Here is a 27,456-nt window from a genome sequence, read left to right on the forward strand (position 1 = left end):
TAGAAACACACAAATACTTGGGCCTAAACCCGGATGGCAGCAGGGTTAGGCAGCACAGTAGATTTGTAATAAAGTACAGTCTATAGTGCCAGAATAAGGCACAGAAGTATATATCCTGTGATTCGTGACGCCACTTGCAACATCCCCCACCGGGGCCTAGCCCTTGAGGTGAGGCCTGGAGACAGCCGGGGCCCGCGGTACCGGAGTGGCTGGCGGTTGCGGCCTAAGCACGCTATTGTCACGGTGCTTGGTACGGGGGAACCGGAGGGCTGTCCTACATCCTGGCAGGTCTCCAGCAGGGTGGTGTTGGCAAGAAATGATGAGGGAGAGGCTGCTGTAGCGGATCTCCCTGGGGCAACCCCTTAATGTCCCGAGTGTGAGTCTCTGGGTGATGGACAGGGTGCCGGTGATGAACTTACAGTTCTTTATTTGAACCGGCAGGAACCGCAGCAACGTGCCTTTAACAGGTAGATGGAGTGCCGAGATGTGAGTTGGAGGGAGCCTCAGGAGATAGTTCACCAGCCTGGATGTAGAGGGCAGGCTGGGAGGCAGCTGTGTCCTGGTAGGAAGCTTCAGCTTGTCCTGTAGGGCTTCAGGTATCACCTTTAAAGGTAAGATGATACCCCTTTTCCTCACTACACTAACTCTAGTCTGATGCTCCACTCTTCAGAGGCAGGGGCTAGGCTCTTCCTGCTCTGGTATGGGTTAGACAGAGATTACTCACTCACTCACTGATTCTCCTACAACAGAATCTCTCTCAATCCTTACTAGAATAATCTAGTCTAATGTTCTCCAGAACATTCCTGGCCAGAGGTTTTATTACCTCCCTTTGGTCAGGTGGTGGCTGCTCCTCCAATCACATCTCAGCTTACAGAGCACAGGATGTAACACATATCATTGGACAACAGCATCTTGCATCATACAAAATACTTAACTCCTGCCTTGCCAGGCAGGATTCACCACTGCAATACCCCTATGTCCTATAAGGACCATGTAGTGTAAGGTGATTACATGCAGGTGGGACGTATTCGCAAACCCTACCTCGCCATTGCATCGGCGAGGGTGTTGCACATCCATTAGGGAACATTTATACATTTTTGGTGCAAGGTCTCTTTTCTTACGCCTGGTTTTAGCAGTGTTTTATACTGGAAGTGCAGATGTGTCTGGTTTAAAAAATTGTCCCCAATTTCAGCAACAAAAAAAGTTGTCTTGAAAAACTGAAGTTTTTGTGGTTCTGACACTCTAAATCTAACCCGAACAAGGGCAAAAAAAAAACTCTGGGATTTCCCAACAAAAAACAGGCACAGAACCATTAATAAATATGCTACATTGTGTCTATTTTCTTCTCGCAAAATAGGACACATTCATATCAAGGCATTAGCCAATATATATTTCTATTTCCTCCATATCTATTCATTTAATTACAAGTCTGCAGATATTTTGAGGTTATCTAGTTCTCAGAATATAACTTCTCTAATGTGTCACTTTTTCAAACTGAAGATAGATCAGATATTAAAACATAATAAAACATCCAGAAATGCCCTCACTTGTAACGGGAAAGTTACTGTTTCTCCATCTAGGTGATCACAATGTGAGCCTTCTGTAATTTTGTCACAAGTGAATAAAGCATGGAAGAGATAATCACATTTATTGCCTTTCACTTCCTATAAACTTGTCAAAGGAATGACGTGTTTTGTTCTACAGAAATGGCTCTGCCCGTTCACCTTTCATAGGAAGGTCACACTTACTAAGCACACTGCCGCTAGGGTGATGATCTGTGAAACATGAAGAATAGAATGCCACAGATGATATTAAGATAATCATTCTGTTTTACAAATCCTTTCTTCTTTTCTCTGACTCCAGGGCAACTTTTGTACCCTCCAAATAATTAGGAAGCTGAATGCTCCTGCCAATGGAGTGAGCTGAGAAGTCAATTCTTTGTGCCTCTTCTATCTTTATATTGAAGGAAAGGCTTTTCCAAACAAAGGCAATTCACTGGGAATATGTATTCTTGGAGAATGAGGTTCTACATTAATGCCAATATCAATTTTTGAGAAAAATATTAAACAATACTAAACTCCTATTCACTCAGCAGTGCATGTATGTGGAATTAATACATTTTATGCATTAAGCTCAATTAGCACAATTAAAATAAGGGGTCATCTGATCATCACATTATTGGTTTTTGATACTGATGAGCTATCCATCACAACAGATTAACTTTCACTATTGGTGCCAGCAACAGTTAATGGTAGGTGTTTTCTGCATACTCCAGTGTAGCAGACACCTACCTTCTATAGAGAGTGCTCAGCCTGTGAGCCTTTTACATACATCCTTAGCAGCATGATGACATATAGTTATGCCATGATCCCTTAGAGGGAACCTGTCACCATGTTCTACCCCACTGAACTACTACTCCCCTCAGGTAGAATATGGAATGTCCTTTCTAGAATTCCATTTTTTATGTAAAAAATCTCCAAAGTCAGAAAAATTTAACTCTTTTCACCCCATTTTCACACAAGATGATTCCAATTTAATGGTTGTATCTCTTCCTCTGATGACACAGAAGAACTGAAAGCACAGAGTAGACATGACCATGTATGAGCAAACAGTCTAAGCAGTGGGTGGCTGAGCTTTCTCTATACAGGGCAGATGTCTGCAGTGGTTCCCAGGCCAGTAAAAGCTATGTATATTGTAATGTTTGAATGAGCAATCAGACCTCCTATGGTTTAAACACCCTGGCAACGGAGGCGGGCCTAATTAGTAATAAAAAGTTAAAAATAAGGAAATATTCTAATAACTGCCCTTTACTCTAGATTGCATATATATATATATATATATATATATATATATATATATATATATATATATATATATAAACTTTTGGCCAGGCTCCATTGGGTTTTATGAAGAGGGAAATAAACTATGATTGGGCTAAAAGGGGCAGCACAGAGGGAGACAACAGTAACATGGAATATGTGGTAAACAAAACAAAAACAATGTGGTCTCTTTTGTCGGAAGAAGACAGGAGTAGACAGTAAGTGTGCTGCTCTCTGATAGCAACAATCAGTGGGTGACATTGAGATGATGGGGTACAGAAGGTGGTAAAGGAGAGTAGATGGGAGATACTGGGTGGAGCGGCTGATTAAATATGTGTCTGACTAATATATGACCTTTTACTGAAGCTGCTGCATTGAGGGCAAATGAGCAGCAGCAAAACCCTCCAATTATATGGCACAGTCACTTATCATATGTAGAGGAACAGCTTATTCTCTATGATAGACAAAGGAATATTGTTGCTTTCTATCCTCAGCCTCCTTCTTGGCCAATTTGTGGATTGTCAATCAACGGGAGCAACAATCCTCCCCAAAATGGCATGCTAGTGCCCAAATGGCTGCAGCAATTTAATTGATGCTGGTTACTTGGCATACCCAACTTTGGGGTTTGGGTCCACTCAACACTACTGTTCAGTCCAGTCAGAAAGTATCAACCCTGAGCAATGCTTCCACCTTCTGGACACAATGACAATCTAAAACAAAGGGTAGATAATTATTTATGCTTTCTGACAACACTTCCCCCACACAGCAGTACACAACATCCTGCAGAGGTGGTGTGATGGCTGGCCCCTCCCCCCCCATGGGCCGCTAGCAGCCGCTATGGCCGTTATCCTGACAGTTACACCCAGGAGCAAGGGGGCCCATACAAGCACATTTGTATGTAGGTGGCCTATGTTTTTATAAAAGGCCAGTTTTTTCTTTTATATTTTGTCCAGGATCCTGAAATGTAAAAATAAAGAATTCTAAGGGTTTACTCTCAGTTTTGATCACTGTATATATACATTGTATAATTATATCTGATTAGCAGTATTATTTTATTTCATTCACTGAATAGTGGGAGTAAATTATTCATAGTTTCCATATTAAAAGTTGTATATATGTTGCATGTGTACATTTTATGTATCTGATTTTTTTCTACCACATTCATGACTAGTTTTTTTTATCAATTGAAACAATTTCAAACCAATTCTCACTTTATTAAAATATTTGCCTAGAAGATCTAATTTACCTTGTCACACATTTTACTTTTTTCCCCCCTATCTATGGAAAATGGAAATTTGTACTCTCAACAAATATTTGATAATAAATCCCAAAAGTACAAGCCATTTTAATTCTAAAGACAGAAATAATGAAATAATGGATATTACCACATTTCATGAAGTGCCTATTGTTTTATTTAATTCATCGTACTGCTACTCCCAGTGGCACAGATTTGGGTAATGACATTACAATTAACTCATCTATTTCCAGGAGAATGGAAGAATTGTCTGTAAGATTGGAATAAGGTTAACTGAACATGGGTGACTACTAGATAATGATAACTGATACAAACATACAGTATATATTAGACAACTGTTTTGGCCTGTCAAGAGATGACAGCCTTAAGATCTATGTTTGGTGCTTCCAAAATCACAGCATGAGAGCTTACTTTAAAGATATATATATATAATTATATATTTATAATACAGGCAGTCCCCTGGTTACGTACAAGATAGGGTCCGTCAGGTTCTTAAGTTGAATTTGAATGCAAGTTGAAACTGTATATTTTATAATTGTAGCTCCAGAGAAAAAATTTTTTTTGCCCTAGTGACAATTAGATTTTCAAAATTTTAGCTGCAATGGGACCAGGGATTATCAATAAAACTTCATTGCAGACCCCTTGCAGCTGATCATTGCAGCCTGGCTCTAAAGTAAAACATCCAGAGAGCTTCACCAGAGGTCACAGTGGGCAGAGGGGTCCGTCTTTAACTAGGGGTTGTCTGTAAATCGGGTGTCCTTAAGTAGGGGACCGGCTGCATAATAAAATATAATATAATAATTATAAAACTATTGAGTTGCCTCTTAGGAAGACTCATGCATTTTAAAGTATTCAGGTGGATATGAATTCTATAGGAAGACTTCAAGTGGGAACTGAAGAGGATTAGCATAAATTAGCAGCAGCTAAGTATGCTTGATGTCAGAGGTGAGTGATAGCACTTTCTCTAAAATGTAAACATACTGAGATGAGTAATTAATCCACTGTCTGTTTTTAAGTAATTTCTTCATAATTCAAGGTTGATTTGAATCTATAACATCCAACATTTATACCTACTAAAGAAATTTCTTTGAGAGCTAATACATATGGAAGACTTATATTACATGTTTGAAACCTTTATTTAAACACACAGGTGTTACTTTTTATGTTAAATCTGTAACGGTATGTCTAAGGCCTATTACCCATGAGCGAGGTTGATGAGTGTAACTCATATCAAGCTCGCATCGTATGCTTGCTGGAAGAAGTTCATATTGTGCATTTTTCGCTGCATCTTTTGTTTGCTAAAAAGTATTTTTAAAAAACATGTTTTGTTTTTAATTTGTTAAAGAAGTTGTCTAGAGATAGTATTTTTTCTTTGTTAACAAGCAGCTTCTCACTAACACAGTAGTTAACGCTCTCCATAGCTTTGGACACGCAGGACATTCTCCAGTTAGCACTGGCACTAATCTTGAAATGCCTCTAAATATAACAGGCAATTATTATAATGTACCTTTGGTATTTTAATTCACTGCTAGAGGCAGCAACATATTGTGGTCCTCCACAAGCTTACCAATTAATACAATAAGGACTCTCTTAGACTACATGCAGACAAACTTATGCTGTCCTAGGGCTGCAAACAACAGATCTGCGGTGTGCATGGGCCCAAAGAAATGAATTTGTCAGTTTGTTATCCAATAAATTAATGGAAAGCACATGGATAAAGACCACAGAGCCTAAAAGCAACCTTTTTCATAATAGGTGTAGAAATAGTATATGAAGATATTTCAATAGAGAGAGATAAGGAGACATATCTATCCCATTTTTCTGTGCCTGTAACAAATATACTTGTTTTAGGCTTTTAGAGTAAGAGAACTCTTACTCTTATGATAGATGAGCATATCGCTGCCTCTGATACCAATGGTCCTAAGTTCAAATCATATCTGAAACACATCAAAAAGTTTGCCTGTAACATTGACAGGTAAGTCAGGAGTCAGTGCTGAGAGAAGACAGTGCCCAAAGTCATAAAGATGAAAGGTAAAGCATTTCCTGCTCTGTCAGAGAGAAGCTTCATGATAACAAAATTACATATAAATTATAATATATGAGAAAAGAGCTTTTTGGTAATAAGCTATATTTTTAATTTTTTCATTAAGGGTGTGTGGAGAGGGGCCCTGGGCTCCCAGTGTGGCGATAGCAGGTGTAACCTATACACTGGGACCCCACTTACCTCCCATTAATCATTGGTCAGTTTCTGGGTCTACAATCATTGTTACATAAGTAGAGTTGTTTGAAGAAATAAGAGGACTGCTCCTTAACTGACCACATGCTACTTATGGCTGTGAAAAACTGTGTGGTAGAACATACACAAATACCACACAGAGTTTTTAGTTACATTTGTGAGATACACTCACAACTTATCCCTTTTCCTCTCATCCTGTCCTTTCTGTCAAAAATGGATCATATTAGGTGGTAAAGACTGCAAGTGTACCTCATATCTCTGACACTAATTAAACCTTCAGTTGTCTGCATTGGCTTTACACTATGCTGTAATAAAAAGCAGCATATTCACAACATACTGCAATACAGTTGTATTGTAGTATATTGTATGAGTGATCAGATCCCCTATTGTTTAAACACCCTGGAGTGTGGAGGAGGGGCCTAATTATTAAGCCTAACATTAAAAATGTTAAAAAAATAACAAAAGTAAAAATTAAAATAACAGCCCCTTCCTCAAGAATTCATGTATAATTAAGAAAACAAGTAAAATCATAAACATGTTAATACCCACTGTATAAAATAATGTTTATTCATTAGAATAATAATAATAAATAGTTGAATAATATAGTCTGAATAATTCATGAGAAGGTTGTACATTTCCCAATATTGTATCAATAATTTCTAAGACTTAATAAAACTATACCGAAGAATAGAAGTCCCGGCACTTGTTGTCTTTAAATGCAGTTGAATTTATTTAGTGCATCAGAACAGTGCAATTCGTGCAATGTTATAAATCTAATTAAATGTCCTTGCAGACTTCTATACCAATGCAGCCTGTAAAAATTAATAAACACAAATCCACGATAAGATGTAATAACCACCTACTACGGATCCCTTTTCACTATATCCCAATTAAAATTCCAAGTGATTGAGCAGACACAATCACTTAGGAGAGGAGGTAACATTAAAACCCTCCTACGACGAAGAGAAACTTATTGGATCCATACCCTCGGCACACTGGAACCGAGAGGATTAAACAGAGATTATGATCTGAGTGGCATTTCTTAAATATACCTTTCCCATTGCTAATAGATTTAACATGTTATTATTATATACATTGTACTGGTTGGTTTCTAATCGCTTCTCACTTTTTCCCTAGAAACGGAACCTGAATGAAGAAAACACCTGAACTCACTACGTCACACCAGGGGAGGCAACGTTCCAGTAGGTTGTGATGTTGGTGGGCAGGATTACTTAGTTACTTTGTATTTAGCTTGTATCTCTGCATTTACACATTGTAGTTGACAAAGGCTTGAGTTACAAGCCGAAACACATTCTACCTGTTACTGTGATGTGGCTGTTCTGATGCAGTAAATAAATTCAACCGCATTTAAAGACAATGAGTGCCGGGATTTCTACTCCTCTGAATTATATTGGCGCTTCCAGACCCTGAGCACCGTTGGAGAAACGGAGTGCCGTCTATTTTCACTTGATCTTAATTAAACTATATACCACTCAAAATCCCTTAATAACCCTCATGTGGAGCCTCAGGTGACCCATTTTAACCCTCAATGGTGCACCCCCCCCACTATGTGAGATTACAGCAAGCAGAGATAGGGGGTAAGTGCTTTTTAAGCAGGGGGGAGGGGAGACAGTGAAACATCATGCTAATAGCCCTTTGCTCATTAGCATAATTTAAAAAATAGATTTTGGAAGAAATATAAGAAGTTTACCACTGTAATTGTGTCTGGATCTATGCATCAGTTTAGAGGCTAAAGAGAAAGCATCACTTCAGATTCCCATATTTTGTGTTCTGTAGTTCTTAAGTATCATATTAAAGATAAGAATCTCATTGTTCAAATTACGTCAGTATTATGGTTCTGAAAGTTACAGTTACAGAGATACAGACAGTTAAAGGATATAGGAGGGATTTTTCACAACTGGGCACATTGTTGTGATACTCCCTTCAGTGGTGAATTGTGCTATAGCCTGCACCAGGATCCTTTTCAGTGGTTTGTATAATATGTAGGAAAAGACATGTGGATCAGTGGCAGAACTGCTGTCGCTATGGCTGTTATGGGGCCTTTGCAGAGGGGGAGAAGGTCTGGTCAGAACCGGCCCCCTTTCCTCTGTATTAAGTATTTATTAATTGACAAAAATAATCAAGTGTATCTGTGTCTTTAATAAACAGAAACATCTGAATGTGTGTAATGTGCCGAAGTGGCAGTTTCTCTTACCACTGCTTGTGCTGGCATCCTGAATGACATTACCATGCTGTGTACACTTGTGTAGTCAAGCAGGGCCTGGGAAGCAGGGAGAAGACCTATGATCAATGCCATGGGACCCATACAGCGAAGTTCAATTGATTATTTTATGAATGCTAAGGCCTAGTACATCACTTCTTAGGGATGGGGTGCTCTGTGTCTTATAGTGGGACACTATATATCATTTCTCAAGAAGAGGCCCTATATCTTATGAGGGGGCTCTGTATCTTATTTGGGGTGGTGTCACTGTATATAATTTATTAGAGGGCCTCCTGTATGTAATTGTCTCATTAGAGAGCACTGAATAGCATTTTAAGGGGGCCTGTATCTTATTGCAGTTATCACTTTACAAATTTTGTTAGAGGACTCCTATTGTGTCATTGATCATAGAAGTAATTCAGAGGGAGCAATATGTAAATCAATTCAAGGAATACACTGTATATAATGAATGTAGTATAATGTATTTAGGGAAGGGCAATCTTTAAAATTAATTAACACGGACCTAAAATTAGGGGAGCATTATATATATTTTACAGTATACAGTGTATATAATTTAATCAAGGGGCATATTCTTTATGGCAATAGTGCTGTGAGAGGTATGTTTGATACTGTAAGTGACTTTGGTATTTTTAATTGCACAGTGTGGAGTTGTGCTACACGGAGCCATGAAGACATCTGGGTTGAATACTGAAGCAATAAGTCATTGTGAAGAGAGATCATTATGCAATTCTGGACTATAGGGAGAATACACATCACTGGAAAGTTGTGAGATGCCTTGTCTATCTGTGTCTAATCAGTCGTATAGTCACTGACTCACCTTATGTTCTTAACAGCTTACTTTAGGAGCACTCTTTATTAATGGTATGTTATATAGTGGGTGGTTTAAATAAGTTAGGGCTATAGGAAAGGGGTGATTATAATATGTGGGGGGTGACAAAGAGGGTATGTTGTGGACAAACTATAGGGGGCTCTAGAGCACTAAATGAATTTTAATGGAGGGGTAACTGTATATTGCGGTGAACAGTATATTTGCACAAAAACGTGCAGTTGGAGGGGGGTCCATAGACAAAAGTTTGCTATGGGGCCCAATAAATTCTGGTTATGCCACTGATGTCAATGATGGTGATAGTGATTTTTCTGCAGTCATGGTAGCTTCTATTGTCATGTGATTAGTCAAAAATTAATATTAGCATTTAGTTTTATTAGTTTTATCGTGAGGAAATGCAACGATTCAAAACAAGACTTTTTAAAACTGACTATAAAGTCATATTAAAGACATGCGGTAATGCAATAATTAAAAATACAACATTTTGTGTGAAGATCTAAAAGTTAATAATCTTTTGCAATAAAAGGCTATTTTTCTAATAGCATATTGACATAAAAACCTCATGTTATATCCATCACAATACAGTATGTAACATGTCTTCTATTGCTGCCGATTTACTTTCATCAAATTAGGAGTTCATTAACCACACAGGGTAAAGCTGTCAGAATTGATCATATATTCAATGGAGAATGAACCTCTAAAAACATTACAATTTTGCTACAAATTATTCAAGGTAAAGTTCACTTAGTAAGATTCTACTACTGCAAAAAGTCCAGCTGTGGTACAATTAATGCGGGGCTATTGGTAGTTTAGGTCAGGGACTCAGCTCTTCAAACTCCATTGATTTTATGGCTACAAAACTCTATATTGAAACTTAAAGGAGAAAAGTTACAATGCAATGAAGAAGGATTTAGTAACATAATTGTAAAAAGTGTTTAATAGCCTGCCTGCTCCAGATGTGCCGTTGTTCAAGAGTTTAAAGGTTACAACTGATTTTACATTTTCTGCTTTGCCTGCTTCAGTTTCAAAAGAAAGAGTAACATTAAAAAAAGTTTCAAAGCCAATGTGTAGGTTTCCTGTCTGTCTTTAATTACTAGATAAAGGAGACGGCTTCTAAAAGACCACCAGTAGATATATTTCCTTCCGTAGCAAATTTGTTATTTATTTGACTTCCATAAGCAAAGAAAGAAATAAAAATATGTCCAAATAAATAGTAATTATACACACCATTTATACTAGCACTATTAATGTATCCCCCTATTATGACTTGTCAAAATATTGAGGTTTTTTTTATTGACATTTAACATTGTTTTAAACAGATTATAAAATAATACATTCATTCATAAGACAAGTCACATTTTTACACATCAATCTTTGCTTATATTTTACACTATTATCATAAAATGTGATTGCTCCATGTTATGTAAAAATTTAGTTTGCATGGTTATCTCTTTTTTTTTTTTTTTTTGACACTTAAAGGGAACCTGTCACCACATTTGCACATATACAGCCAGTGACAAGTTCCTATAGAGCTCTATTAACTAACACCCTTCTTTTAGCTAAAAATTGTTTCGCTTACATCCACATAAATCACCTTAAATAACCTTATATTAATAATCTTATATTGCCTGGCATCAAAGAGGGAGTGTCCTGCTCATCCGGTCCCTCCCATCTAATACTCCCCATGCCTTATGCCTCCTTACTGGTCACAGTTCATATCATGTGACCAGAGTGACATCATCTCAGGTCCTTTAGTCTCTTAACAATAACAAACTCCATACATGTATCTGACCACATGAAGTTATAGCTGCCTCCATGGACTTGTACTTCTTTCCATCCTCCATGGAGGCTGCTGTAATTTCATGTAATCACATACATGGTGTACAGTTTGCTATTGTTTGAAAGATAAAGGACCTGCTATTATGTCACACTGGTCACATGTCATGAATGTAACACAAGGCACCATGTAAAAGAATTGAGACAATGGGGCACATTTACTTACCCGGTCCAGTCGCAATCCCGCGGCGCGTTGTCCAACGCTAATTTGGGTCTGTCGGGATTCGTTGTCCGACAGCTATGCCCCCCGATTTCTGTCGCGTGAAAGCCAGCGCCGATGCGACACAATCCGATCGCGTGCACCAAAATCCCAGGGCAATTCGGTGAAAGTATTCGGGAAACCCGACGAAAGTAGTTGAATATTAGCAGACTTTACCTCAGTACACGGAGGCAGAGCAGGGATTTGAAGAGACACAGGCAATGTTAGTCAAAATCAGATCCTCTTTAAGGATTTTTTTTAGTTAAAACTTAAATAAAAGAGAGCATCTCACATACCCAGCCTTTCCCAACAAGGTGGAGGTGATGTGGTTAGGAGTACACACTGAAGTCTGGCTTTATGAGAAAGTAATCAAATCTTCTTGTAACACATCCAGATAAAATTATAATTCTTTATTTTTCATCCGTTAAAATACAGTACACGACAGGCCAGTGTACAAAGTGGGTGCAAAAACCTACCTGTTTCGGCTAAGTTTTTAAGCCATACTCATGGTAGTAAGGCTTAGAACATAGCCGAAACGTGTTGGCTTTTGCACCGACTTAGTACACTGTCCTATTGTGTATTTTAACAGATGAAGAATAAACAATTATAATTATATCTGGATGTGCTGTTAAGGTAAACCTAGCCGATAGATCAAATCCTGCCATTTCTACCTGCTTATTTTCCTGAAAAGTACTGTAATAGAAAAAATTAACTTAAAATGGTGTTGAGATCTTAGATCGCACCTAACACTTCGAGGCTGAGGAATTTCAGGAATCCACTATGGTGACGTGGGCGTGCGACAGCAAGGAAACTCTCCAATCAAGAGACTGCATGATCTGGGAACCCTGATATGTTATGATATGTATCCTCCTCCTTTTCTGCTTTTCTCTTGCTTTCCTATATAGACTTGTGAAACTAAATAAACTTACACAGTGCTGATTTGCCAGGGGCAATAGCATGAGCATGTCTTGCATCAGCAGTGGTCTGATTCATTTCCTTGCGAGTGTGCACGCATGCAATAATTTAATAATTTGAAACACACAATTGACGCACTATAAAGAGGATATCTTAAATCCTACCCTAACAGTGCTACGACAAAATTAGCTTTATTTAGAAATTCCACACAGCCAGAGTTTTGTGCAACCTTTATTTTATTTTCATACACAACAATCAATGTTGTATCTCTAACTATCATTGTAAGGTTGGCTGTACACATACATGTTTCGCCTGTGGAAACAGATCTGTCTGATCAGTTTTATGGACTGAACACATTGGGAATCCTAGAGAAATATGAATCAAGGGCTCCCTGTCGCCTGCCCAACTGCAGTGCTAGGTCTGTTATAGTTGTTACAATACATGCGCTGTTTTTTGGCGGGTAGACAGTGAGACTTACCTAGTAGCCTGGGAGACCTCATGACTCTTCTCTTCACATTCACATGTTTGCTTTTTCAGATGCAGTTTTTGGAGCCAAAAACTGGTGTGGATCATAATGATTGAGAACATATCATTGAGAGAAACTTCTCCTACTCTCTTTTGACTCCACTTCTGTTTTGGACATCAAAAACTGCATCTGAAAAAGCAAAAGTGTGAACGCACCCTCAGAAGTTTACTCATCTCTACTCATTTGCATATCAGAATTAACTCCTTAACGACCACCATATCAGGATTTTACGGTTAGTCATTAAGGGTACTTCTTCTGATGCACTGCCTTTCTGGGGAGACACGTCAGAGGAATTTTGCAGACTATTGCATCCTGCTAGTGCTGGGTTGGGCTCTGTTATCACAGCACAGCCCTGGCACTAACACCGGGGATTGGAAAAGTTCAGTTCCCAGGTGTTTAACCCCTTAGACACATCGGTGAAACGTGGACCATGGTGTCTAAGCAGCTGCAGAGGGAGTGCACTCCCTCTGCTACGCATTGGTATCCTGTGACTGCAAGCACATGGTGCCAATGGTGTTGCAGGCAGCCTGGGACACAGTGAAGTCCCTCAGGGCTATTAGGCAAGACTGGCGGTCTGGCCTATTAGATGCCTGTAACTACAGATATAGGGGCATATTTACTAAGGCCCTTGTGCCAGTTTTCTGTCGGGCTTTGCACATGCAAACTGCTTGCACAGGTATTTAAGAAGTGTTCTCACCACATTTGACTCCACTTCTGGTTTGGACATCAAAAACTGCATCTGAAAAAAGCAAAAGTGTGAACGCACCCTGAGAAGTTTACTCATCTCTACTCATTTGCATATCAGAATTAACTGACCCACGCACGCACTAGTCTTTCTTAAAAATGCACATAAAAAAGTGGTGTACTTTGTCGGAGCATTGTTGAGGGTGCCACATTCATAGACTACATGCGCCAAAAATCCTGAATCTGGTGCACTCTGCACTAAACAAAGGCAAACTGCACTTAGTGCAATTTGCTCTGTTCTTAGTAAATGTGCCCCATAATGCACTGCACTACATAAGAGATCAAAAGATCTAATAAAGTACAGTGCATTAGTGGCAGATACTTTTAGGTGATATGGGGAGGACTTTCAACACTTTAATAAAAGGTAAACTGTTGTAAAGGGGTAAAATTCTGGAGACAGGTCCTGGATAAAGTATAATACTTATTTGGTTTGGCACAACCTGTTTGACTACAACGTTGAGCCCTATTTGAGAGACACAGAACACGTTTCAGGGGACATTCAGCTGGCTGTTGATTTCTTACATTTCTTACTTTGTTGCCATGTATAATAAAACAGTAACAAAACACTTGCCACAATGATATTTCTACCAGAAGAAATATACCCATATCTACTTATGCATATGTTTTATTTTTTTTTTAGACGCCTTGAATTCACAAGCCTAATCCTTCCTCTATTGTCCCATCATCATGCAAATAATACAAGGAAGTGGTTTGTTAGCTTTGTTAGCATGTTTTAACACCTGCAAGTCCTTGAGGCACTGGAGATGATTTAAAAAAAATGACACTGAGATCCACCATATCCCTGTAATTTGAGGCTGTGTAGAATTTTTGTTACACAATTTTTAATTAATCTGTCCAGAAAAATGAAGTGGAATTGTCTCAGTCTAGAATGTAATATTTCATAATAGTCATGCCTTTGCAGTTGTGCCAAATTGCAATTTTTTTGTGTATTTGTCTTTTTAAATATTTTAAAGGCCTATCACCATCTACAAAATTTTGGAAGTGTACTTTAACTACTATAAGACAGGCTTGTGGTAATCTCAAAAAATAAGTGTCCCTGACATTTCTTCCTCACAGTGTCACGGCCAGGAACTCTATCCACTAGTTCTGTACACAGGTGCCAGGTGCTTTCCTGTACATGAAAAATTCTGTGAAACACTACACTAGTTAAGATGTGGTCTTTCTCTTGTAAGAGTTGTATAGACCTAAGTAGTGGCACCCATGCCTGTGAAAAATTGAAGTGATATGCCATAACATTCCATCATGGTAAATCTATCTCTATTTTTGCAATATACAGGCAGTCCCTGGGTTACGTACAAGATAGGGACTGTAGGTTTGTTCTTAAGTTGAATTTGTATGTAAGTCGGAACCCTATACTTTATCATTGTAACTCCAGACAAATTTTTTTGGTCTCTGTAGCAATTTCATTTTAAAAATGTTTCATCAGAACCAGGAGTAACAATAAAGCTTCATTACAGGCACATGTGATAACTGTTACATCTGTTTATTGTAGTCTAGGACTAAAGTACAGAAAATTACCAAATACCAGTGGTCCGTTTGTAACTAGGGGTCGTCTGTAAGTCGGGTGTTCTTAAGTAGGGTACCACCAGTAATAGATCATGTGTGGCTGCTATAAGGCCAGGTCCATTAAGTGTTGTGGCATTCATAATCCTTTATCTTTTCATAATTTTAAAACTTTAAATACACAACCTTAGATTTGTTTTATTGAAATTTTATGTGAAATAGCAGTATAAAGTATCACATATCCTTGTTATGTAAAGAAAACTTTACATACTTTAGCAAATTTTTGAAAATGCAGAAACTGTGTGGTGTACATATGTATTCCTTGAAAAGTTATAAGTCAAAAAATACACGCAAACCTGTCACCACACTAACTCCCCCCCAGCCCACTAACAGTACCTTCTTCTGTAATATGTGGGTCATATGGACAGTCCGCCCCTGCATATGTGTATGGATGTCTGCCTTCTATTTATACACGCAAAAATAGCACAGTGAACTTGGCTTTACTTTCTGATTCTGCTGTTAACAGACCAAATCTCCACAGAGAGTGGATTGTGCACACCTTAACTAAAATTGAATTTAAACTATTAAGGAGATCACACTGGTTTTGGACTCCATCTTGTCCGCCATTTTAAGTATTAGCCAGGGGTCACGCCGGGGGTCAAGCTCTGTCCAGTTAATGTCATGATTCAAACTTCATTTTTTTTGTGACCTGTTTGATCACCTGCCAACTGGTTCCCTTGACATTTAACGAGAAGCCAGTCTGTCCGTCATCTCTTGTTATATTTTGGTTCTAGCGCCAGCTTATCTCTTTCTTCTCAGGGAAATTAGTATAAACATGTCTGTGAACAAGGCCTATTAACCTTTTCCAAGAATTTGCTGGTAAATTCATTATGGCCAATAGCATTACAGTATTCTATTCATGCCTCTTTGATGATCTTCTGTCTGTGATATTATGAAGCTGAGACAAATAAACTGGGAGAAGATCTTTACATGCACTAAGAGACTGACGTGTGTCTTGGTTTGTGTTCAAGCCCCGGGGCAGTCATGAAAGATTTAATTTGAAAGTCACCTGTACAACTGAAGTAAGGGCGGTTAAGCCCTAGATAAAAATCTCTAACAAAACTAACATAAGGTCTTCTTGAATTGATTGTAAAAGAAAAACATGTATAATAGCAGGTGTGTGAAGTGCAATATGCTTAACCTGCCTAGTGTGCAAAAGTGCCTTCCACTCGCAGGGATTGCCATGTTAACATTTTCCTTTAAATCTGTACTGTGAGCTTGCAAAAAGAAGGTGTAACTTGGTAAAGAAGGGGGACATATGGCATTAAAAATAGGGGTGCACTTGGCAAAATAATGTGGGGCACTTGGATAAAAAGAAGTGGCTCTTGGCAAGAAAAGTGGAGGCACTTGACTTTATATAGCGGATTGTTTATATAATGTGTCAGTGCCCTTGGATTGTCTAGGAGGCCCCTGACAAAAGGAAGAATTTTTTCAGTATAATCAGCAGGGGAGAGAGAAGGCCCTGCTCCTTCCCTGTACTATGCTCCTGAAATAAAAGGGTTTTTTTGCGTATCGGTGAGGGACGCACTTCTTCTTCTAGTATATATTCAGGAGAGAGAAGGACTTTACCCAATTTTGCACCGGGGTCCAGAGGATTCCAGTTACACCACTGGAAATTTCCATGGGTATGTATATATATTTAGTCCTGGCGAGGCAATACTCTTTAGGACCACCGTTGGCTACCTTTACAGCTACAAGTATTCTGGTTTATGTCTCTAGACATATGCAAATGTATACATTAATACAAGAATGCTTAATAATACAAATGCATTTTTGTATAACATATTTTTATTGATTTCTTTTAACATTATACAATAAAGAATCCCACTAAATACAGTGCAAAGACAAATAACCCTCTCTTATCCCCCCCCTCAATATCCTCTACCCTCACAGGTGTCAGTTGCACGCATATCACTTTTATGATTGTCAAACTCCAGTGTAGTAGAACTACTATTTTAGTTTCGGGCAACTATGTGAAACTGTACTTTTTCACATAAGTGCATGTGTAACATCTATGCCAATGTCTTCTTCTGTCTGCAGAATGCAGCTTGGGTGACATTGATTTTCTCTGTTTTGTTAGACTTTTCATAGTGTGAACTGTGTACTACAGTCCCTCTGCAGCTCTCCTGTGGTTCAGCAATAGTTAACTACTTTGATTGACAGAGTTATTCCCTAGTCATCTGCAGCTGAGGCTCTCCCAGTACCTACTTGTTTTAAGCTCACAGCTAGTACTGGGCTGGTTATATTCCTGTCTAGCTACATATTTTCTGCTTTTGTGTTGTTTTGTATCCTTGGTTTACCTATCTTGGTGTTTGTATATTGACTATGCCTTTGTATAATGATTTTGTGCCATGTTTGCTATCTTGTTATGACCCAGATCCCTCACCTTGGAGTTGTTTGTTAGTCTTATTTTGTGTCCTGACTTTGGCGTATGGAGGGACTGTCTTTCGGTTGTCCTGTATCACTTAGGGCTTACTGTCTCCTCTGTCATTCCCAAGTCCAGAGCCCTCATTACAAATGCTTATATATTCCCTCGCTTATATAGTCCATTTTCTTGGACCTATTACAGACCAAATGAATTGGTGTGTAAATCGGGTGTGTAACTGATTACTGGGTGTGTAACATAGACTTAAAATGAAGTAGGACTTGGAGTTAAGCCATTACTAAACTAAATGTTGGAATTCTAGCTTTAGGGATCTAGTGGGGCCGATTACCCCATTATTTTCCAACAGGTAATTCAGATGATGAGGCAATTTTTCCTATCCCAGGATCCCTTTAATTTCATCCAAAACCCAATAATCCGGCTGTATTCCCCCACAACACCAGGGGTGTAACTACCGTGGTAGCTCCATAGAAGACGCTATAGGGCCCACAGTGTCAGGGGGCCCCCTCATCTGACCTGACACTAAAGAATGGAGGATAGGCACCATTGTATACATATTATGCTACACATTGTACAGCATAATATGTATATAACTTATATGTGATGTATATACTGTATGTGTGTATATATGCTGTACATATACATATGGCACTGTATGTGTGTGATGTCTATGTGTTCTATGTGTGCAAGTGTATAGTTGTTTTAGGCCCCTTCTACACTCGCGTTTTTCACACGCGTGTTCCGGTGTGTTTTTTACATGCAGAACTTGTATTGCTCTCTCCCCATTACAATCAATAGGTTTTTTTCAGACTTGCACTTTTTTTCACGCACACATGCATCATGCATCAATTGCCATAGAAAAGATAGAGCTCAGTCCTGAGTCTTGTTGATGCGCGTGTGAAAAACTGACACACTGAACAAATCGTGACTGAAAACTGATTGAACTCTTGTGAAAAATGTCAGTTTTTCACTGACCAAACCCTGATCGCACCCTGATCAGACTGGAAGAGGCCCACAAATCTCTGCTCTATTCTTTTTGTCCCTGGCCTGCAGCTACCATCATGTTCCTCCCTCATAACAACTGCCCGGGACTAGTCACATATACTAGCAGAGCCCCAGGGGAAACCATATTTGACATGCAGGCTCCTCTTCTTGCTTCTGAACTGCTAGCCCAGAGTCCAGAGTATGGGAGAGACCTACACCAGAAAAAAATTAAGACTTTACACTCAATGCAATATGAATAGAGAGACACATTTCACAGACATGTGTCACAGACATTTCACAGACATTATTATGCACTTTACAGGGTTCACTTTTGTTATATAATTATATATATTTTATGTATATATATAAACACTGTACAGGTACAGTGCTGGTAGACATTCATTCTACATAGCTCACAGATTACTTTACGCAGTGACTTATGATGGTAACAGCTCTGGCTGGAGAGAGGGGGATTGTCCACTGCTTTGATGGCACCACCAATGCTGCCTTGCGTGACAAACCACATGGCCGCTGGTACAGTGTTTCCACACCCCTCCATTTAGCGCTGTTACTGGTAATGTAACATCTCTAGCTACCAGTGTAACAGTAACCAGGTACAGGAAAGGAAGTGGGGGGATTGTTGCGGGAAGTTATTGGTTAGTGTGGGAATTATGCTTGCACCGGAGTTACAGCCCGGGGTCTTTGTCAGGTGCTGTGTGCAGGCATGTCACTGATCCACTGCTGAAAGGTAAAAGCGGAAATGGCGCCAGGCATTTGCTTATCACAGCGCCATCTGTGTACAGTCTAACAGATACAGATTAGATCAGAGCATCAAGATCACAAACTTCACATAATGTTGATTTTTAATACTATTGTATATTCTTTATTAACAAGCTCATGTTTGGTTTGTGGTAATATATAACATTTTCCATTTTCTATAATTTGGGATTATATATTTCTTATGTCTATTTTCCATTTTATTCTCTATTCTCAATTCCCTTGCTTATTCTTCTTGGAGAATGTTTATGACATTGTAAATGCTGAATATTAAAAAAAAAATTATAGGCAGAAAGTAAAAACATTTGTCTCCTTTTATTTGACACAGCTCTTTGGTGTATTAGCATTATCTACATTTCTGAATGTCTTTAGTGTAACTGTTGTTTTAAACTATCACAGATGAGCTCTCATGTTAAAAAACATATTCCCTTTGGGAAGATCTGCAAAGCAACATTTGCAAGGTTAAAGAATGAAAATAAACACACTGAGGCTAATCTCTCTTCAAAGAAAATACTTCACTGCAGTGGGATAACACTTGGAAAAGCAAAGACTGTGACCTGAACTTGCACCGGAGAACTAAGATCCAATTGTAGAAAGACAAGCACCAAAAATGTTTGTAAAAAGTATGCATGATAATAATGTAAATAATGGAAAGATATGGAAAATATCATAAAAATTAGCTTTGGTCATGTTTATAGTGCAATTTTTCCTACAATATTATTTGACATCTATTGTCCTCATTGTGTCTTCCACATGTGTGCACATGCTATTTGTAGTCTCTTGTTTGCAATATACTGCTCCATGTCTTTTATAATTAGAGATGAACAAAACTTCTGAGATTTGATTCCATATAAGAAGTATTAGAACCCTATTTAGGCAAAAAAAACTTCCAAAGTGTAAATTGTTTCAAACAAAAACTTGAATGCCTGGACTGTATCCATCTACTTTCTAGCTCTTTAAAACTACCACAGTGCTAACATTGTAACATTTTATACTTTGTATATGAATGCTTGTTTATGATAGAAAACAGCTGTAATACTAGACTGAGCTGTCAGCAGCCAGTCCTCTTCTACTGTAATTGTTGTGACCAGTCAGTACTCAGTCAAGTCTACACACTACCTCCAGGCTACTTAATTATGCAATCATAATATGCATGATATGCATTGGTGCTATGTTATCCCGCCGATCACGGCTGGGAAAGCTGCTGACGGCTTCAACAGGGAGCAGCGATCCATTGCTATGCTATGTCTTGGGTCTTCCGAAGACCCGAGGCTGTCTTGTTTAAACCCATTTATTACAATATGCTAATTGCACATTGTAATGAATGAGGAGGAAAATCCCCATATACTTACATACTGTAACTGCCATACAAAAATCCATAACTTTAAATTTTTTTCCTTATTTCTGCGTAACAACTTTTACTTCTTTGCAACGTTATTTATTATTTCATGCCTTGTACAGGCAGCCCCCAGGTTACATACAAGATAGGGTCTGTAGGCTTTTTCTTAAGTTGAATTTGTATATTTGTATATTTTATAATTGTAGCCCCAACAAAATTTTTTTTGGTCTCTGTTACAATTGGATTTAAAAAATGTTGGGTTGTCATAAGAACCAGGAATAACAATAAATATTAACTATAGACACCTGTGATAACTGTTATAGCTGTTTAGTGAAGCCTAAGGGTAAATTAGAGTAAATTACCAATTACCAGAGGTCCGATTGTAACTAGGGGTCGTCTGTAAGTCGGGTGTTCTTCCCTGTACTGGGAAGCCGGAAAAAAATTCCAAATGGGAAATTGGCAAAAAAACACGTTTGCGTCACTTTCTTATGGGCTCAGTTTTTAGAATTTTCAATGTGTGCTCCAAATAACACCTCTGCCTTATTTTTTGGTTTGATGCAATCACGGTGATACCAAATTTATGCAGGTTTAATTGTGTTTTAATATATATTCAAAAGTTAAATGAATGTGTACGTAAAAAATTTTTTTTAGCCATCTTCTGACGTTAAAAACGTTTTCATAATTAGGTATACAAAGCTGTGTGACATGTTATTTTTTTTGCGAAATGACTACCATTTTGAGGACTGAGCAACGTTTTGTCACATTTCACTTTTTATTACATTTTTTGTGATGTAAAATGGTGTAAATGTAGCGGTCCGTTCTCCATTACCCCATCCTGTATACAACTCTTTCATCCTAATTCTCATTTAACGCTCTTGCAAACCCACTGTATCAAAGTGAATAACAAGTGATAATTAAATTCTTTTTTTTTACAAAGACTTTTTATTCTAACAAACTCCATATATTATAACCTTACATATATTAATTATTTTCCCCCAAGGTGAACCTAATTTTATCTAAATTACAATTTGCTTTATTTTGTAATTCTGTAGCTATAAAAAATTTCCCAAAATCTAGGAGGGCTAAACCTCCTCCTTCTAACTGTGAATGCAACTTTCCTAGACTTATCTGTACTCTTCTATCCCCCATAATAAATCCCTTATTAAAGTGTCCAATAATCTAAAACATTTTTTGGGATCACTAAAGGACTGTTCTGGAAAACAAAGAGGGCATTAGATCATATCACTATTTTGCACAAAACCAATGTAGCCGCCACACCCCCATTATTTTACATAGAAAGGGCTTGGAATTCAGTCTTGTGCAATCCTTAAATGGGTTTTCCTATGAAAGAAAATTCTCAAATTTCAATCCCCTAGCGATGTTTGCACAATAATGATCATTTTAACCCCCTTACTTTACAATTTTAAGTTTTATTGCTGTTTCAGCTCCTATCACTCCCTAGACTGCTCAGTGCAAAATTCTAGGGTGTGGGCAGGGACTCTCTAAGCAGACACATTATGATCCATCTAGCTATGTGAGCTGACAATGTTTTTAGATTATAAGGGTACAGGTGTATAAACACTTTCATCTGGCTTCTGACATTGTACTAACATACTGACACCTGGAAAGAGAGATGAGACAGGAGAGAGAGGATGAGATACATTAGATACCTATTACACAGAGGCATGACAGAGAGAGGCATGACAGAGAGAGGCATGACAGAGCTAGAGGCATGACAGAGCTAGAGGCATGACAGAGCTAGAGGCATGACAGAGAGATGCATGACAGAAAGAGGCATGACAGAGAGAGGCATGACAGAAAGAGGCATGACAGAGAGAGGCATGACAGAGCTAGAGGCATGACAGAGCTAGAGGCATGACAGAGCTAGAGGCATGACAGAAAGAGGCATGACAGAAAGAGGCATGACAGAAAGAGGCATGACAGAAAGAGGCATGACAGAAAGAGGCATGACAGAGAGAGGCATGACAGAAAGAGGCATGACAGAGAGAGGCATGACAGAGAGAGGCATGACAGAGAGAGGCATGACAGACACAGGCTGACAGACTTTTACACTGTCAGCACTGCTACATTTCTGTTCTTCCTGGATCACTTATCTACTTGTAGTTTGTAGCTTCTCTCTGCTAACGATGTGCTGGCAGGAACTGAGGAGTGTCTGTGAACTCAGTGCTAGGAGTGCAGAGGGCAAGGTTACAGTCACAAAGCAGAGAGAGACAGAGAAACTCATCTCCACATTGTCACAAAGGAATCCAAGATGGCATCCCGACCCTAAGTCAGAAATTACAGGTTTGTGTCTAAGGGCAGCTGAAATTGTGTACACCAGGACTAATAGAGATAGGTTGGACTTATATCTGTGAAATTCTGTAATTTTGTTATTAACATTGAATTAGAGAATGTGTTATTTTGTTATCCTAAGTATGTATAAGAAACTTGTCTTCGTGGGAATACCCCTTTAACATATTTACTGATCATTATACCAAGGTATTTCATTTCTGATATTACTTTAAGCTGACCAAAGTTCTGTGCCTCTTCATTCACTGGATCTAGTAAACACAAAGAATTGCTTCAATTAATTTTTATTCCTAACATTTTGCCCTGACCTTCTATCAAATCAATTATTACTTGGATCATACTATATGAATGGTCCAGGAACAATAAAATGTCATCCGCTTATAACTGCAGCCTATCCTCCCTTGGGCCTCTTACAAAACCCCTTATGCTAGCTTCATCCCTCAAATAGCATGCCAACGGTTCTAAGCAATTGCAAATAACATGTCAACCCAATGTAACTGCCACACTATTGAAGCTATTGAAGCTATACTCACTGTTGCAGAGGCCCCATTGTAAAAGAGCTTTATCAAGTCAATAAACTGGGCCGAAACTCATTGTCATAATGGTTGCCCAGACATAGTCCCACTTGACACAGTCAAAAGCTTAAGATCAACAATTAACTTTTGTAAGAAGCATCAAATATTTTTACAGTTAATGTAAGTTTACACCATAAGGATTATCAATAAATTCAATACTTCTGGACTTGTTGGTTTCACACTAACCCACAATTACTACAAGCTGAATAATGAATAGGTTTTGCAGTTGAGTGGAACAGTGATCATGGCAAAATTATCTCGAACATGTGTAATTCTCTAGGTAGTGAAAACAGGCTGCTTCGAAGAGGCCAATTATGGAGTAATAAGCTAAGTGTTTTGGTCTTTGACTAGTTCATCAGCAAGTTTTTTCTCCGATGCCATTAAAAATAATTATATTGATTTTTAATTTACACTCTGCGTTAATGATCAGTTTAATGGGTGTATTTATGTATTTACTTTTCACCAAGCTTCAGCACATTTCTGTAACCAGTCACATAAACAAATTCTTCTTATTTGAAAACTACAATTACTTTAGATGGGTAAAAGTAAGAGCAAATTGCCATTAATCTGTTTTGGGAAATAATTACTTCATAGTCCTACAGTAGAATTCTACAGGAGCTGTTTGTGCTTGTTTCTTTTCAAAATAAGGCTGACCTACATCACAATACTCGACCAGTCACCGGGATTAAACACTCCCCCTTGTTGTATTCTTATACATATCCTGAATATTCCTGTCCATGGATCCATGCAAATCATCCACAATGTATGCACTCAATATAAATTAATCATTTTGCAAATATACACAGATAAATAATGGACAATGCAAATTTTACCAATGCTGTTGTTAAGGTAGCTTCGAAGGGCAAAGGGATACATGCCTCACAACCTTCAGGAGATGTTTAAGAATGCTAGGAGGAAAGATCATATTTTCCTGGTAAAGTATAATGACCTAGCTCAGCCGTAGATTATTGAATGGGGCACATTTGGATGGATTTATCAAAGGTGTCGAAATGTAAGACATTTAGATAAAACAGTCTTATTCTGTACACAATGGGGCAAATTTACTTACTTCCAACGAAGATGAAGTCCAGCGTGATTCAGGTATCTTGTGCGCCCAATTTCCTGCATCTGTCACTTCCCTGCTGAGTTCTGCCGGAGTTCACCTTCTTCTTCTTGGTGCTTGTAAGTGCGTGTTTTGCGACACAATTTGAATTTAAAATCCAGCGCGTAGTCTGAATCCATTGGGTTGTCCAACGGCCACGCCCCCCGATTTGCGTTGCATGAAAGTCATTGCGATTGTGCCAAAATCAATCCCGCGCGCCAAAAACCCTTATTAAATGCAGCGCAACACGGAAATTTTTGGGAAACTCAACAAAAATGCGGCCCATGGACCCTTAGTATATGATCCCCAATATATCAAAGAGACTGTTTTTAGCCAAAGCCACACCACTTTTATATGACTTCTAAATGGCCCAATGTGCCTTCCCTGTCCTTTTCAATTATTTTTTCTCATGTCTAATTGTTCTAGAATTCTGTCCCATCTTCAATAGTAAATGTACTCCATCAGTTAAACATCCTAACATGCTTCCGATAATGTGAACTAGATGGAGGGTTTGGTGGGCCTGGTTTCTGCACTGGCAAATCAGGTTCTTGCTCTCTCACAACATCATGGTGAAGCTGCTGCACCACCTCTTGCAGTTTAACTGCCCCCTTCCTCCCAAGAACATTAGGTAAAAATATTGCTCCCAGATTGTTTCTCAAGTGACTTTTAGAAATTTAATAAGTTCTGGGATTCATGTTTACTTTATTTCTGCGTGAATACCTTTGCCTACCAAGCGCAGATGGTAGGAGTTGTTATGTTCTTTTTGCAAGGCAGGAATGGAGGAAGGATTATCCCTGAATTGACTTTTTTTCGATCCCTAGCGTCTATTTATTCTGAGCCCAGCCATATATCGCTTGAAGAATCTCAACTCCTGTCCAACAAGGCAAATGTTCTGCTGAAGAGTATTGCATAGAGTTCCAGAAGCACTTTGTGACATTGAAGTGGTGTGAACCATCTTTGAAGGCCTTTGGGGACTGACCGCAGGCTTGGGGGCAGATGCAAGACTAGGATAGAATATGTTCCAAGATGCTTCAGTAATCTGTGAAAGTTGGTTCAATTCATACTAAGCTTGTGATTTTGGTCCTGAAAAATTGGTATTCTGGTTCTTCTGTGGTGAGGACTACATAATCCTATCTTTTATTGGAGTACAGGGAACTTATTAAAATGTGTCCCTAATTATTCTTCCCATTACACTTCATGGTTTGTGTGACATGGAGGAGGATAAACTGGAGGATCAGTGCATTTCATGGTTTTGCAGTAGTGGTGGAGTCTTTGTGGTGGAGATTGATGCTGCTGGGATAGGGATTGGAGATGTTTTTTCTCAGGGTCCAGAATCTCTTAGTCATCAACAGCTTGTGGCTTTCTTCTCAAGGAAGTTCTCCCTCTCCGAATGTAACCACGACGTAGCTAATTGTGAACTTGTGGCCATTAACTTTTTGTACCAGCAATGACCTAAAGGTTGCTCCTGAAAAAGTCTTGCCCCCCAATGTCACAATTGCTGTCAATTTCATTGCTAATTATCAAGATCTTGCACCTAGAAACACTCCTAGAAATAGATCTCTTCCTTTGGGTGCTAGAAGAGATTAATTGTTATGCATGTTCTGTATATGTGTATATACTTATATATTAATACATTGCCCTTTAATAGAGACCCCTTAGTGGTGACAGCCCATTACTGGTCTTAGTGGTGATGTTTCCTCTATATCCGCATTAGCTGCTGGGAGCCGAAGATGGAGCCTAAGACAAAAGAGGACCTGCGGGGTGTGTTGGAAAGGTGAGTACAGAGTTTTTTTCATGGACTCGAGTATAAGACGAGTTAGGGTTTTTTAGCACATTTTTCGCTGAAAAACTCGTAAGGCAGTGATGGCGAACCTTTTAGAAACCAAGTGCCCAAACTACAACCAAGACCCGCTTATTTATCGCAAAGTGCCAACACAAAAATTTAATTATTGATTTATACTCCCTTCTCTGTCACAGCTTTCATTCATATCAGAACCCTGAGGACACCAATAAAGCAGAAAATAGAAGAAATTTGGATGATCATTGTAGCTTCCCTCCAGGGTCCCATAAACAGAAAGAATTGTCAGGGCAGGAGCTACAATGATAATCCAGATCTGTCCACACCTTCCCACTCCTCCAGCAGTCCCAGGTAGAGTTGTCAATTTAAAATAGCTCTGTGCACAGCAAATCCTGGGGTGTCTGGGACAGCAGGGAGATACTGGGAATCATCTCTGGTGATGGCCTGAGTGCCCACAGAAAGGGCTCTGAGTGCCACCTCTGGCACCAGTGCCATAGGTTAGCCACCACTGACATAAAGTATGTTGTATACACAATCCGGAACAGAAACTGCATTTGAATATCGAGCACAGCTTATCCCAATGAGTGCAGCATGAACTTTCAATTCCAAGGCTATCCTGTGTGCAGCCAGCAAACAGAGAATAATACTTCCAAGAACAATACTCCAGTCCAGGGGGTCAAACCATGATAGAGTTAGGATAGACATATACACCTGACTAAAATCTTGTGGGTAATGACTTCTTTCCGGGGAAATGTCTGCCCAGGAAAAAGCCATAACTGTTGTAAGTCATAAGTATTGGTATCCAATTGATCATCTGCATTTGAAGATCGAGCACAGCGTATCCCAATGAGTGCAGCATGAACTCTCAATTCCAAGGCTATCCTGTGTGCAGCCAGCAAACAGAGAATAATACTTCCAAGAACAATACTCCAGTCCAGGGGGTCAAACCATCATAGAGTTAGGATAGACATATACACCTGACTAAATTCTTGTGGGTAATGATTCT

The 27,456-nt window shown here is 38.8% G+C and overlaps 1 long non-coding RNA gene across 1 annotated transcript in view; it reads left to right on the forward strand.

Annotated features, from left to right (window-relative positions):
* LOC140116586 (uncharacterized) overlaps positions 1 to 10,347 on the forward strand; it is a 98,531-nt gene extending 88,184 nt beyond the window's left edge. The window contains exons 3-4 of the long non-coding RNA XR_011852834.1: positions 7,448 to 7,512; positions 9,194 to 10,347. This is a non-coding gene — a long non-coding RNA (uncharacterized lncRNA). The remainder of the gene's footprint in view (positions 1 to 7,447; positions 7,513 to 9,193) is intronic.
* The last annotated feature ends 17,109 nt before the right edge of the window (positions 10,348 to 27,456 follow it).

Source organism: Engystomops pustulosus, chromosome 2 (genome assembly GCF_040894005.1).
Source record: "Engystomops pustulosus chromosome 2, aEngPut4.maternal, whole genome shotgun sequence".
Lineage (NCBI taxonomy): Eukaryota > Metazoa > Chordata > Amphibia > Anura > Leptodactylidae > Engystomops > Engystomops pustulosus.